The following is a 16,064-nucleotide window of genomic DNA, read 5'->3' as shown; positions in this document are numbered from 1 at the left end:
CTTGAGGTATTAGAAGTGGAAATGGGACTTTGTTTAGCAAGAACTCTTTGGGTGACGAAACAAGCCTAACAATCAGAATAGCATCGCATGTTTAATGATGAGGGAGCAACGTATTGCCTTTTTTTTTTTTGCGACCTTAATCAAAGGAGATGAGGGTGTGGGCACCATCAAGCATCTCAACTTCACCCGTGCTAACAAGGATTTCACTTTCGTAGGAGAAGTTCACGTACAAGTCTACTGCGATATTGATTTGAAAACGTTGCGTATGGGAGGCAACCACAACTGGAACGTTGTGTGTTTGAGGCTGCAACATCGTGGAGAACTGTGTAAGATAGAATGAGACAAAAACAAACAATAGCCAAGAAACGAGTCCAGCTAATGCAAGACCCACGACGCACAGAATTCCATTTCGGCTGATTAAAGCTGATGATGAAAAACATACATGCGATTTTTGAGATTTGGGGAGGTCTGCTTCTGAGAGATGCAAGCGACGCTGCAAACAAGCATTGAGGAAATTCCAACTGTCTCAGAAAAAAATTGTTGTATTCAAAAAGGAATCTCGCTGAAGCGTTAACTAAGAGAGGTTAGGAATTTGTGCTGGCAGAAGTTAGATGTGTCAGGTTGTAGGAATGCAAAACATGGGCAAAATAGAAATAAGGGGGTTACAAGGGTAAGGAATGCTAAAAAATGAGCTGTTTCTAATACCATGTTAGGCTAGGAGGTAACTCCTCAAATGAGATTATGTTTTTCATTTAGGCTGTTCATAGATATATACATGAGGGAGCAACTGTTGAGTTTCATCTCCTAATGACTCTCCATTTTCTCTTATTATTTATTTACACTATTTACAATTGTTCACCCAATCCCTATGATTAGGTGTCAACAAGGACAAACCAAATAAAGATTGATGGGTGGGTTGGAAGTGACTTTATCCTCCTTCCCATCTCACCCCATCCTTGGATATATCTTTCTCGAATCTTTGGGGATGCACTATAATGGATAAATTTATTTTGATGAAAGGGGAAAGGGATCCACAAACTTTGGATATTCAACTAAAATTAGGTACAATTGCATATTGTCTCATTTTCCTTTATTCTCTAGTTCACGAATTTGGAAACAAACTAGAAGTGGGGATGCCTTACATATGGTTAATACCTTCTTCTATATGGGAAACAATTGAGACTATTCAAAGGGGAATTGTTGGGCCATTGGGATAATTTTCGTGCACAATGTAGCCATTATGGGTAGCCCAGTTGGTTGAAGCCCCCCTTGCCATGTCTTTGGCCCTCTGTTACGAAGCATGGGTTCAATTCTCCTTAGGTCCATTAGGGTTAGGCCTCATCGTTTGGGCCGACTAGTGTAAGGCCCCTTCAGGTGGGCCCACTTAGAAAATTATATATATATATATATATATATATATATATAATATATATATATATATATATATATATATATATATATATATATATCTTTGCGCAATGTCATTGAATCACACGGGAATTTGTTTTTAGAATGTCTTATCTCAGTGTAGATATTAAATGTTTCCTTTGAAGAAATTTCCCACAAGATGATCTTGCCTAAATCTTGGAAATATATGTTTACATTGTGGCATATTTTTATATTGGAACCTTCTTGAACAAACCAAGCTAAAAAAGAGTGTGTCTTGTAATGCAAAAGTTTATATGTTAGGGGATTTGGTTTGCAAGAAATAAGGCTATCTTTAAAAAACTTAATAACTTCCAAAATTGCTACTAAGAAATATCAACGATTGTTGGTTGAAGCATTTCAAATGAAAGGGATCAAAGGTCACAATATGGGGATTTCGAAACAAGAAGAGAGGGATGGATTAGCCATTTTTTAACAAGATCCATGCCTTAATCAAAGAAATCCATTCCTAAACCCATCCAAAGAGTGAATTGGAAAATTCAATTAGGAGAAGAGGAGGCTAGGAGTTAGTAACATTCTAAGGGAAAACACCTATTTCTATTTGATGGTGATTCAAAAATCAATCTAGGGTTGTTGGATTCAATGAGGGGATCATTCTTGATCCCAAGTGAAAACAAAAAATTACCTTTGAATGGGCCTTGGGTAGAGTGTCAAATAACTAGGTGGACACATTGATTATTTTCTAGGGGTTGAAGCTCCTCAATACAAGTCATATCAAAGACCTAATTATTATTGGGGATTTTATGATAGTTATCTATTTGATGGATAGACCCTTCTCCTTGAGTGATAGAAAAATCACAAGAATTGTTAGGTGAATACAAAAGGAAGCTTACATGTTTGAAACTGTCGAATATTACCATATCCTAATAGAGCTTAAAAAATAGATGGATCATTTGGTTAACATGGCCCTCTCACTTGGAATGTGTAGTCCTAAGAACAAAAAATTGGTTTTATCTTTACCCATGCTTTAATTTTCCAAATCATAGATATTAATACACTTTGTATGAAAGGCAAATGGAGTTTGAAATGGTAAGGAAGTGTAGATCTTGGCATTTGGCATTTAAGGAGCATTATCCCAATAATACCCTCACACGCATGTGGTTTAATGTTGAAGTAGTATAATCAATTGTGAAGTGACTAAGGTTCTTTTATAGGTGGGTAATCTATTTGGAGGATTATTTTGGAATGCTTATAGGGTAGACTATTTATTTTCCTTCTTTGTTTAGATCTGACATGATTTGGGCCTTTTTTTTCTTTTCCTTTTGGTAAGGAAATTTCAGGTCCTTTCTCGTGTGATCTTGTTTCACATGGATGTTCCATTTGGTGGCTTGTTGGATTGGTATGTGTCTTGAAACACCCCTAATCACCCACTGGGGCTTATTACTATCTCTATAACCCAACCTCGAAATCGTTTCCTTGATTCTGGTACATATAATTTTGATACCATCCTTTTGTTATGTTTTACATGTTTAATGCACATTATTATGTAGTACATCATAAAATTAACTATTGTAGCATAATTAAACATGTAGAAACACATATAATTCATAAACAACATGTAGTTTAGAAATCATCATAACAAAGAACAAATAAATAACAAAGAACAAATAAATACAACATAGAACTTATCTTTGAGGACATTAATTGGATGTAGACCTCAGATTTTTCACCCAACCATAGACCATGCTACTCATAATCTATCAATAGCAGGTCACCCTTAAGCTAGGCCTAAGACTCTACTGAGGCAAAAGGCTATGTAAGACAACTATGGTTCATCATTGCACCAACCCAATTACAAGCTAATATACTTGACTCTAGCAACCTCCAACCAACAACCTCTCATCCCCCATCAACCTACACAACCCAAGGTACTGTACCCTCTTCTCTACATCTACAGTCCTTAGGTCGTGGCACTACCCTTTGAGGGTTCCCAACTCACATTGGTCATGGATGTCTCAAATCCTTGTGGCTTCCAATAGTTCCAACTAACTTTAGGAGTCTCTAGGTACCTTACAAGCATCACGCCAGGGAAAGCTATCCCCATGCTCAAATCTAACTAGGATTAATAGGGTAACAAAATCACAGGGTCATACCCCTCTTCTTGCACTAGGAATTTCAATAACTAACCAAGTTCCCTTGTGGAATAGAATGATAAGAATGAATGGAATAACACTAAAATTACCACTTTTATGTGCATGTGCCTTTTTTGACAAGTGGCAATTCATGAAGTCACTTTATGGACTTGGGATAAAAACATATCACTTTTGAATTTACACATATTTTAATAGTGGCTTAGTCCCATAAGCTTAAGCCCTTAATCACTTACCCCTATCCCCTTTTCCACTCATGGAGTCCTAGCACCCATACTCTCTTGGCTGACTTGGTTTGTAGCAATGATGTGTTTTGTTAATATGCACATGATTACATATTTACAAAGTTAAGATATTTGGACTTTTAGCACATAGGATCACAAGTCTAAAATCACATAGGCACTCCAACCTCAAAACTTATAAACATAGGCACATTGACATAAAACACATATATACATGGTCACAATGGCCCCAAAATATTTCCCGGCTCACTAGCTTAACCATGATATGTACAATATGCACATGGGTCATCCTTTGGGTGTTACATTCCCCTCCACCTTATTTATGCACTATCCTTATTGCATTACACACACATATACAATAAAAATGATCCAAAATGTGAGGGTACTCCTCCCTCATGGAATCTTCATGCTTCCATACGACAACCTTAGGACTGAAATGTTCCCACTACACCTTTAACAAGGAAATGGTTCAATTCCAGAGCACCTTGGCTTTCCTATTGAAAATTCCTACTGGATGAACCTAAAAGTCTCCCTTGGGCTCCACCTAAATCACATTCTAGTGAATTACATGATTAACATCATGAACATACTTTTTAATTAATGAAATACAAAGCACATTATGAAAATGCATCGATGATGGCAATGCAATCCTACATGCAATTTGGCCAATCCTCTACAGGATCTCAAATGGCCCACAAAATATAGGTACCAACTTTGAGCAGCTTCCCAATTTCATTCAACTATTCTTGGCCTTTAATTTTAAGAAAACATGATCAAAAAATCTGAATTCCCTGTTTGCCTTATTTTTATTTGCATACATTTTCTACCTATCCTAAGAAACATTCAAGTTTTGTTTGATTTTCACTATTTTTTCTTCCATTTCTTTGAGAAAATATAGCCTAAAAATTTCCATATCCATGGGGTTGTCCCAACTCACATGTGTATTGTATTCCCTACCATACAAGGCCTCAAATGGGATAATCTTCAAATATTATTTATACTCATTTACATTCTCCACCAAGTGAAAATACTCTCCCATTTTGATGGTTTATCTATCACATACATCCTTAAAATATTTTTAATTACTTGATTGACCTTGATTTCTTTTCCATCTAACTCCAGATGATATGTTGTATTGAAGTTAAAATTGGTTCCAAATCCCTTGAACAATCCTTTTGAAAGATGTACAGCTGGATTTCTATTTGAAATAATTGCTTTAGACACACCATTTACCCTGACAATTTATCTTTCAACAATATTTGTTGCTTTATGTGTTAACTTCACTGAACTAAAAGTGGGTAGATTTAGTGAGTTTATCCACCACTATCATGATGAAATCATGTCGCCTCACAGTCTTAGGAATTTTTTTAATAAAATCAATAGAAATGATTTCCCATTTCCACTCAAGAATTTTTATTGGTTGTAGCAATCCAACTAGATGTCTTTAGTCATCCTTCACCTTTTGGCATTCCCAACACCTGGCTATGTAATCAAATACTTCATTTTTCATACCTAGCAAAAAATATTCGTTTATTATAAAATTGTTTTACGGTACCCTAGGTGTCCAACATAAGGCACCTTGTGCGTTCACTCAACACTATACTTTCTATACCATAAGAATTTGACACATAAATTCCATGTATATACATGAGGATTCCATCCTCTTTCAGTTCATAATTATTGTAAATCTAAAATTTCACTAGTTTGTTACCTTTAACTCTACATCCTTATATACCCATCCCAATGGATATGGGCTTGGATGATTGCAAACCTCCAATCCCAATGTATTGACCAACTTTGATGCTATGAGATTCGCCTATGATCCTGAGTCACACATAGCATCAATATTTGTCTTCTTGACCTATATCTTTATGTGGAATAATTTTTTCATTTCCTTCTCTTCCTATTGCTAAAGACTACTTCGAATCACCTCCTTTTGCACTGACATATATACTGTCTTCTTATCCACGTTGAAGTTGGTTTCAACCTAGTTGCTCAAATCAACGAGCTTGAGATTCTTCTTCTTATTATCTTTCTTTCTGTTCTTTGGGTTAAGCTTTTGATGTAACTTCTAACACTTAACCCCTATATGACCATCAATGTTACAATGGTTATAGTAGTTCTTGGGATCCTTGCATTGGTGTGTTGTTGTTGTTGTCTTTTTATCTTTTACCCCTTTCTGCTTCTTCTTCCCCTCCTTAGAAGTGTCATGTTGCTCCATTTTCTTCGATCCACTTGATTTCGATTTATTTTGGCCTATGTTCTCTAGGTAATGTGCCTTTGCACAAGCCTTGTCCAACGATCTAGACTTAAAAAACATCACTTTATTTCGCAGATGGCTATCTAGACACCCTATATACTTAAGGAGTACATCTGGGTTCTTTGGGGATATACCAAACATTATGGCGATCTGTTTGAACTCTGAGGTGTACTCTTGTACACTCTACCCATGATTCTGCCTAAATTAGTGCCATATAATCCATTGGTCCTCTCCATAACCTATAGGGAAAAATTGTGAATTTATGAGGGCTTTAAAGTCCTTCCACTTGGTCACTAGAGGATATCCCTCCATCCCCAATATCTCTATGTGGATTTCCCACTAGGTCATGGAATTACCATCTAATTTTAGCTGCACAAATGAAATATTTTGTTCCTCCTCTATATGATGAAAACTAAAATAAAATTATAATTACTGCAATCAATTATTTATATTTAAAGCATCGATCTCACCTTGATATGGCTTGATATTTCTGTTCACTTCCATTTTGAACAGAGACCATGAATGGTTCATGGTACTCAATTGGGTTTATTTTTTTTTCGGGTCCTTTATTCATCTCATTCTTTATTTCTTCTCTATCTCTTGATCTCCCCTTTGATCATACCTCTGCATTAAAACCCCCATATTCTCCAAATAGCCTGATATTTTGGTTAGGGCTACCATGAGGAGATCCACATTATGACTTATATCTACAACTTATGCTTCCAATCACAAAAACCTCTCCTTTGTAGGATCAAGATGGTTATTCATAGTTTCATCGACCATGACGAGGGTTTTATGAATTTTGGCTTAGACAAACTAGATTCCCCACAAATATCCACAATATACCCAAAGAAACCTACTTTATACTAATATGACCCATAAATTACTGTGAATATTCCACTCGACAGTACATCACAATAGACCTGATAAATTACACTTAAAAATTTGAAATCTACACTATTGGGGTTTCTGGATCTGTAAATTATTTTATATTTCACATATGAAAATTATAATTATGCATGAAATATAGTAGTGAAATAAAAACTCACAAGCCACGAGTGACACAAGGTATATCATGAGAAACCCTTTCGAGAGAAAACCTAGCTAGAAGGCGAGGCCACTCTAATCTCTTTCGTCGAATAGAAAATGGTTGCAAGTACAAAGTACGAAGGCCTATGGCCCGTGGAGTAATATAGGGCACAAATTATCTTTGTGTTCTCTCTCCATATCTCTCTTGGCTACTCTACTCGTCTATGAAACAAATGTACTTGAAAATAATGGAACCCCTTTTCCTCTTAGTGGCCCAGTTATAACACAACCCGATAACATACTAGTGGTTAGGTTTTACTCGTCATAAATTAACCATATTTACAATATGGAATCTTCTAGATTATTCTTCAACATTATCATGTGGCTATCTATTTTTCTGTAATGGGGGTTGACGTGGCATCCTCTCAAATTATGGTGGTCAAAATAGGAAGGTCAACTTCTTAGTGGCATAACTTTTGCATATGAACTCTGATTGAGGAGATGCTTGCATCGTTAGAAAGGTATATATGTGTATAATATGATTAAAATTTTCCACACTAGAGTGGAAAAGTTTTCCTAAAAAAACGCAATTTTATGCGTCAAAATTCTCCGAGAAGGTTTCATACCCCAATTTTCCAAACTGGATCCCACTAGTAAAAATGGTATTGTGAGTTGATTCCTCCAATTTTTTCCACTCTGAAAGTGTCGATATGGATGAAAAACACTATTACAATGATCCAATATTGATTAAATTCCATCCATATAATTTTTTTTAATTCAAAGTTGGATATCCAAACAAATGCTTTATACCATTGTGGTATGTTCTAAATTCGAATCCTTTCCATATAAGGTAATGCCTCCACATTTTCAAGGCATGAGTTATGGCTTCCAACTCCAACTCATGGGTGGCATTATTCCTCTCATGATCCTTTATATTAATTGACTTATAACATATTTAATGCCCATTTTTCATGAGGATTCCTCCAAACCTTTCCTTGCATGCATCAGTGCACACAATTAAATCTTCATTTAGATAAGCTATCCTCAATATGGGTGCACTTGTTAATACAATTTTCAAATGTTGAAATGTCTCTTTACAATTAAGAGACCACTCAAATTTCACACCCTTCTTTTGCAAGTAAGTGATTAGGTGTGCTATTCTTGCGAACCCTTCTATAAATTTCCTATAGTAACCTACTAGTCCCATAAAGGACCTAAATTTTGTCACATTTTTAGGTGTTTATCACTTTCTAATAGATTGGATCTTATTTGAATCCAATGTTACACCTTCCTGTCAGATGATATGACCCAAATAGTAAATCTTATTTTTGTGAAATGATATTTTTCTCATCTTATCATAAAGTAATGCTCTCTGAATACTTACAACACTCCTCAAATGTTGCTCATGTTCTTCTTAATATTTTTACGATCAAGGATTTCATATAGAAATAAAATAACAAACTTAACCAGATAAATTTAGAAAATTCATTTATAAGAAACATAAAGATACCTAGTGCATTGGATAGTCCAAATGGGACCAATATCGAGTCATAATTCCCATACCAAGTTCTGAATGCTATATCGTTGATGTCCTCTTCCATAATTCTCACTTGACGGTACCTGACCTCAAGTTGATCTTGGAAAACACCTTAACTCCCCTCAATTGATCAAACAAGTAATCTATCCTTGGTAAAGGATACGTGTTCTTCACTACCACCTTGTTCACTTGCTTGAAATCTATGTACAACCTCAATTTACCATCCTTCATTTTAACAAAGAGTACTTGGCACTCCAAGGCGACACACTCGGGCATATATAACCCTTCTTCAAAATATCTTCCAACTATATTTGAAATTACTTAAGCTCTAGTGTGCTCATATTGTATGGTGTTTTGGATACTAGGGAAACTCCACATACGGAATCTATGGAAAAGTCAATATCCCTCTTAGGTGTTAAACTTGGGATTTCAATAAATACATCCTCAATTTTTTTAAGTACTAGATAGTATTCAATTCTTGGTACCATGTCCTTAGCCACCTCTTCCATGTGAGATGGATAATTTTGGAACCCTTTGGCTCATCAAATTTAAAAATTTTCACTCCAAAATAATGGTAAACCACTTGAAAATATTTTATTTTGATCTTTTCATCCTTAATAAAACCAAAACACCTTAATAATGCAATGGATTTCATTTCATGCTCCTCCATTATCATGCCCCCTAGCTTGAGTTCAAATAATTCTTACATTTTCCTTTCATAGTAGTGTTATGACCAAACTTTCTTTTGGAAATACCTCATGAATTATGTCCATGCCATCTTCTTATCATCCAAGATTTAAATTCTTTAAGTTTCTCCCAAATTGCAATTTGGGCCTCCAAGTTGGATGAATACTTGTATAATTGTAGATACTTCCTTATCGATAGCAACAAATATTTGGCTTCCTAACCCTTGTTATGCTCAAAGGTAGGAGGTTTAATCTTCCTAATATATCCTTGCAAATTATCCAATTTAGATTTCCTCCTTTGTTGTTTAACTAGTGATATCCTTGGACTGCTCCCAAATGTCAAGGAAACATAAGCCTTCTTGGCTAAATATCTTGGTGAATGATGCTAATGCCTACCAACACTCCTAGAATCCCTTGAACTTCCAACATACTACCTCTTAACTTGAGAATTGGGTTCTAATGCTTGCCTTGAATTAGATTTATTGTTGATTTGCCTCTGTAAATTATTTAAGTTTTGCAAAATTTAAGTATTAATTTATTGTTGTTACTCCATCAACCTTACTCCTCATGGTCTCCTCTAGTTCTCTATTCTATGACCTACTCCTTCCATGTGTATTTGACTTTATCACAACATTACCCATGCTAACATTCATACCTTTGAATGCCTATTCATGGCTGTAGGACCTCTGAGCATTTGTCATACTTTTGATCCTCATGTTAATCCCACTTTTATAGGCCACTAGCGACCTTATTTTCATTTCTTGAGAAAATGTGATCTCCAATTTAGAATTATGGGTTGATGGATGTATTATCCTCCTTAATAAATTTTCATTGACTACTCACTTAACCAATTTTGACCTTAGGGATGAAGGTTATGTTATGTGAATGTTTTGACCAATTTTGCAAAAATTTCCCTTGTTTTGGTACAACATTTTTCTACTAATTTCTTGAAACCCTATATACCTATATTTTATATGTGATTTCATGGTTGTGTTATACTGTCCAAGATATTTATATTGGCTACTTAGGTGCCCCAATATGACCTCTGGTCAAAGAGCTTTTTAATTTAGAAGTAAATTGATGCATGGTTTTTCTCTTTTATTGTTGCAGTCATAACTTCATCATACACAATCTATTTTGTATGTGTATTATCTCATTGGAAATCTCTCTATGAGCTATTTTCATTTAAGTTGTATCCATGTTGCATTCCATCAATACACAATGTTTTCATCGTATTTTTCAAGCCAAAAATGTTGTTTAGGGTCGAAAAAATGCCCTCCAAGTTAATGACTTGAAAATTTGACAAATTTTTAGAGAAATTACCAAGTTTTTTGCTACCATATCTCTTGGAATTCAACGAAAAATTCTCCAAAAATCTATTTGTAAATATTTACAAGTATATTTACCATTTCCATGTGCTTCCTTTGATAAATAAAAGTATGGGCTTATATCTCTCCAATTCTTAATAGAATCGAATTGAGTTTGCATGTCCTTCCCAGGAACTTGGAACCAACGTAGTCCTATGCCACCCTTTTTTTCCTTTAGGCCCCATGGTCCATGTGTCCTTCATTGGTTTATTTTAGGTGTGAGCTAAAATTGTTTTGAAATACCACTCAAGGGTATTGAAATGAACCTAAAAGTGCCATGTTTCCACTTGTCGAAAGCATGGTTTAAATTTTGTACCATCCCTTCTATTAGAAATTCAACATCTTAACTAGTTGAAATGGGACCGCAAACATAGATATACTAGATATGCTACCCTAAACCTTTCATTTCCCTTTTTATGTAATTGTACACTAATAGTGAACCCCATTAATGTACATTTCTTACATATCTTGCCACTTGTAAGTCCTATATTCATTTCGGCAGCACAAGAAAACAATTTTGGAATACCCCTCAAGGGTATCAAAATGAATGTGATCATGCCATGTCACTACCCATTAAACTATGAGTTGTATTTTTCCCACTCCCCCCCTCACCTCTATTATCTATCATGCACTTTGATTGAACAAAATGAATGTAAGTCATCAACATGATAAAATCACATGATCATAGATTTAAAAAGCATAAAATCCTAAATAAACACTTCCGATCATCCCTTTATAAAATTATATTAAACATATCATGCCCTTTCTTCAGGGAATATAATCAAAGTATTCCAATTTAGCTTCATAGATTTCTGTAGTGTTGTTGAAATGAGATGCAATGTATCATGATCATTGCCCTCATTCTGTACATGCCCCAAGATGATAGAAATTTGGAAATCTACGTTTGGTTGAGATATTTTGTTAACCAATTTCACTTTGGCACTCTAACCTTTGGCCTGTACAGGTCCAGTGTCGCAACCTGGGCTCTGATGCCACTTTATAACACTCCCAGTTTCACGCTAGGGCATATTATTATCTATGTACCCAACTTCTAAAAAATTTCCTTGATTCTAGTACATATACTTTTGATACTATCATTATGCTCTATTTTACATGCTAAATTCACATTATCATATAATACATCCTATGCTTAACCATTACAACATAATTAACATTTAGAAACACATAGAATTCATAAAACATGTACTTTACAAATTATCACAATAGAGAATAGATAAATATAACATAATATATATATTTGAGAAATGACACCAACTAGTTGCATACCTCAGACATTCCACCCAGTTGTAGATCACACTGATCATAATGTATTAGCAATGGATCACCCCAGAGTTGGGTCTAAGACTCCACTAAGAAAAAATGATACCAATGCCAACCATGGTCCACAACATGATAACAATCCAAGGTACTTAACTCCAACATTTTTCAACTAGCAATCTCTCATTCGTCATCAACCTACACATTCCAAGGTAGTGCACCCCCTTTTCTACATCCACAGTCCATTAGGATATGCCACTACCCTTCCATGGTTCCCAAATCAAGTCGGCCAACAATGTATCACAGCCTTGTGGCCTCCAAGATTTCCAACTTCCCTTAGAAGTCTCTAGGTATCTTACTAGCCTCACACCGAGGAAACCTATCCCCATCCCAAATACACCTAGGATTAACAAGGTAACAAGGTCATGCCTCTCTTCGTCAACTAGGAATTTTAGTAACCAATTTCCTCATGGAATGGAATAACACTAAAATTCCATCTATTATGTGCATGGGCCATGTTTGACAAGTGACACTTCATGAAGTCACTTTGTTGACTTAAGAAAAAAACATGTCACTTTTGACTTTAGGAATATCTTAACAATGGATTAGACCCCTAGGCTTAATCCCTTCATAATTTAGTGCCTAACCCAATTTCCACTCATAGAGTCATAGGTCCCCATACTCTCTTTCCTGAATTGGTTTGCAATAATGCTATATTTTATTAATATTCATGTGATTGCATATTTACAAAGCTATGCTCTCTATCCTTTTAAAACATAGAATCATTTGCCTAGAATCACACAAGAATAACCTCAAAACATACAAACATAGGCACACTAGCCTGAAACACATATATACATGGGCACAAAGGCCCCAAAATTATTTTTTGTCTCACCAACTTAAACATGATATGTACAATACGCACAGGGGTCATAGTTGGGGTGTTACATGTACCTTGAATTCATGGCTCAATTCTTGTTGTATCTTCTAAAGGCTCTTGTGCACCTCTCTCTCTATGTGGAAACAAAATATCAGTGTGCCAAGGTTAGGTGTAATAAACTATAATTTTGAAAGTCTCTTGATCTATTTTCATTTGTATGAGGGAATATTAGAAAAGGGTTTGGTAACTCATTATGGTATCATGTTGGTTGTATATGTGGGAAGTGAAATGGGGAATTTGTAGGTGTGTGGTGCCTTAAAAACGGGAAATCACTTGCATTTTGTGAGATGCATACTATGTGAAACCATTGATATACAAAAAGTAATGAGGAGATAAGAAGATCTTATTACATATAATAAAAAATTTATTTTCTTTGTGACTAATAGGAAACACTCTCAGAAAGAAACTATAAGTAATAAATATGCCTTCATCATATAAACTATGATAGTTATAAGAGGAAAAAAAAATCCCTTCAAACTAAGTGTACTACTTTTTGTTAAAAGATTGTGAATATGGTTATAAACCTCAATTATGTTTCCCCAAATATTAGAATATCTATTGGGTCAATTGTTGAGGAAATCAAAGAAGATGAGACTTTTCAAAAATAGTGGAATGATGTGGAAACTGGAACTTTTAGGCCTTAAAAGAGAACCAAGAAAAAGCTTATAGACCTCATGCCATTATCTACATTAGTGTTTACTGTTTTGAAAATTTTATTTAATCTTAGGAATTTAGTATAGAGTTTATACCAATAATCTCTTTTTAGAAGGCTCTACAAAGGATTATGATGTTTCTTTAGGTAGTAAGGCTCAATTTCTGGACTATTTTTGGAATTTCATTTTTGGATACACTCTATATTTTTGTTGTATTATGCTACGTAGTGAAATTATAAAATCTTTATAATTCCAGATATACCTGTTACAAAAATAATAAACAAAAAAGAGATTGAAATCAAGCTTTATAGACTGCATCTAAGTAATGGTTTCACATATTTAATGCATGAAAAACAACTACAAGCTCTAGGCCATGAGTGACATAGTTAGAAATAGCTCAAAATTTGCAGATGCTAATGAATTTCGACTGAAAACAATACACACAAATTGCTTCTACTCAATTTGTAAAAAGGAAAATATACAATAGAAACACATGCAATCATTCAGTCACAATGAACACAATATTTTTACTAGGGAGCCCAATTGGGAAAAACCCCTCCTTTATTTGTATTATATCACATGAGAATATAAATATATTACTATGAAAATTCCAATCCTTGAAGCTCAACCTGCATTGCAATATTGGTCTCCTGCTCTTGAGTCTGCTCTGGCAAATACTTAGCCAAATCTAAGCCTCCTGCTCCTCCTATTTCCTTGTGTAATTCCTGAGGAAATTAGCTCCTAAAGAATAGGAAAAGCTCCTATTTTCTTGCACAATTCCCAAGAGAAAAGCCTCACCTACTACATGCAAACACTGTACACTCACTAGTATACAATAATGATTACATTGATGCCTTTTTCCTCCACTCAACTAGGCAATTCAAATTCCATGCATGAATAGGGATATTTTAGTAAATTAACTAGTTAAGTGAGAGATGAGTGAGTTAACAACATTTACAAATACTCAACTGAACTCCTACTAACTCTATTCATGACTAGAGCTCTGATAACCGAGTTTCACTAACTATAAATCTACTAGATTTCTAGGTCTTAGCAATCAACTCATTCACAACTCTACTTGTTGCCCACAACCTCGAATTGGCTGAATTAACTAAGTGACTTGGCCATTGCACTCCTGCTAAGTTTAACTCAAGTCATCCCGCTGATGTGGAAATTTGAATTTCTCCATTTGACTAAGGCACAAGTCAAATGAAGCCTTTTCTTGCTACAATTTAACACCTTTCATGCTCTTCTAGGTTTCAAGACTCATAACTCACCACATGCTTATCTTGCTTAAGGACTCTGCCAAGTCCTTCTTTACATGCATTTGTACACACTATAAAATCTTTGTTTGGGTATATGCTATTTTTAGAATTAATTCATAGGTAAGAAGATGTCTCAACTACTAAATCCTTTCCTCACATTTGAGACTACACAACTTTTGTTCCTTTCCTTTGCAAAGAAGTTATTGGGTAAGCAAGTTTAAATAATTCCTCAAGAACTTCCAATAATACCTAGAAAAACTTGTAAAGGATCTCACATCTATCAGATTTTTGGGAGTAGGCCAAATCATTATTACCTCAATATTTTTGGATCTGCAAACACTTAACTTTTGAGACAATGTGACCCAAGTAATGGATCTATTTGTGACAAAAATGACACTTGCTAAACTTTTCATACAATAGATATTTTCTTAAAATTTGCAAAACCATTCTTAGGTTTTCTTGATGTTATTATTCTAATTCTGAATAAATAATTCTACCATCAATAAAACAATTACAAACTTGTCCAAATACTCATTGAAGACATTGTTCATATTTATGCACATGAATGTGGCCGGAACATTAATGAGATCAAATAGTACTATTAAAAACTCATAATGAATATACATGATCTTGAAAGTTGAATTATGAGTGAACCACCATTTGACAAGGTAGAATCCATTGAAGTTCATATGAGTCTCAAAGAAAAATATTTAAGCTTTGAAGATGTCCTTAAAAAAATTGAAAAAAACATAAATGTTAATATTTTGATGATACTTCGTAACAAAAACATATAACAATAAATACATAAAATTAAATAAGAATTTAAATATATTTACACATAAGGTGTTCGCTTTTTGAAAAATGGTCAGGCTAAAATTTCATCAAACTTTTTTTTACCCTTTTCGTCTACGTGTGACATATGTCCACGTTGTTAAATGTGACATCTGTACACATTCAAAATATTTTGTGCACTTTATCTATTCAAGGTTGTTTTTGCACCATTCACAACCATACATGGGCCATTCACCACCATTTTTTTCCCACGAGAAAGGTTGTCGAGGCGGGTTAATAGAAGTAAGAAGTGCTTGATGAGTTATTATTTATACCTACCCAAATGAGGAGGGAGGGGGAAATCTAGCTTTGACCTAACCAATGGGGGCCAATGGAAGGGAGCCTTCAAAGGGATCTTAATAAAGGAGGCCTATTTAGGAAGGCTTAACAAAGGAAGGAAGGAAGGTAGGTGGTCTACTTTCATGGGGACAGGTCTATGG

Source organism: Pinus tabuliformis, chromosome 2_1, assembly GCF_031772625.1.
Source record: "Pinus tabuliformis cultivar Carrire ecotype Pingquan chromosome 2_1, CPIR1, whole genome shotgun sequence".
Lineage (NCBI taxonomy): Eukaryota > Viridiplantae > Streptophyta > Pinopsida > Pinales > Pinaceae > Pinus > Pinus tabuliformis.
This window is presented reverse-complemented; position numbering follows the sequence as displayed.